Below are 1047 nucleotides of genomic sequence, written 5' to 3' on the forward strand. Positions count from 1 at the left end.
GCCCTACATAAGGCCTATGCAAAACAGAGTATAAAATCATAATAGGGTAATCGTTACCTACATAGCACGTGTAAATAACTGACAGAAAACACAAAGTATACATAAATGATGAACCTACTTAGAGGAAACTTTGAAGAGGTGAGAAGAGAACTCCCTGGACTAGCTAGGTAATTAATTAATTAATGATGGATATAAATGCAGAACCAGGGACAGCCAGTGGTGTAGTAGCAGTTAAGGCAGCTGACCCCCACGTGGCCAAGAGTGCAGCTGAACTCTTGGACCCTGCAGCTTGGAAACACACCAGATAGGCCGGTAGGTGCGACAGTGGTTAAGGTGATAGACATGCACATGGCTGACCATCGTGTGAGTCCAACATCTGGCAGCTTGCTTTCTCACTTTCTCTCTCGCTCATCTCTCTCTGGGGTGAGTGTATACGCAGTATTACAAATTTAAAAGAATAATAAAAACAAATAAATTAAATAAATAAATATGTAAAAAAAAAAAAAAAGAAGAAGAAAAAGAAAACACACCAGGCATATGTGCAAGCATGCCCCAAATCCCAAGAGGATAACAGAAGAAGCGGGACTAAAGCATGGCCATTTCTTCTAGGGGGTAACTTCTCACTTTCCTTCTCTCTCCCTTTGATGAGCACACCCTATAACAAAACTTTTTTAAAAAGAAAGAAAGAAAAAGAAATGCAGAAGCAGCAGCACCACCTGACTCCTTCCTTTCTCCTAGAAAGCACCATGGCTTAAATACTGTTCACTGCAGCTGCGGAACTCTCATTCCAACACCCATTCTCCTACCCCACCCCATCTCGGATCTGCATGAGCTCTTCACTGAATGGCAGAAAATCATTAGCTTTAACTGCGGTCAAGTCTGATGTACCACCTAACCTAGATGGTTTGTCCCTTCCACCTATGGGATGCCACCTCCGTATTTCTTCTTGACCTCAGGAAACACGCTGATGCCAGAGTCTAATCTCATAACATGGAACACAGCATAACAAAACTGACAGAGAATACAGTTTTCCTGCCACAACCGGCC

General features: G+C 42.7%; 1 protein-coding gene across 1 annotated transcript in view; it reads right to left on the reverse strand.

Annotated features, from left to right (window-relative positions):
* Nucleotides 1-1047, reverse strand: part of MSH3 (mutS homolog 3) — a gene marked incomplete in the record, with an annotated part of 248405 nt that overhangs the window by 235919 nt on the left and 11439 nt on the right.

Source organism: Tupaia chinensis, unplaced genomic scaffold (assembly GCF_000334495.1).
Source record: "Tupaia chinensis unplaced genomic scaffold, TupChi_1.0 Scaffold000099_1, whole genome shotgun sequence".
NCBI lineage: Eukaryota > Metazoa > Chordata > Mammalia > Scandentia > Tupaiidae > Tupaia > Tupaia belangeri.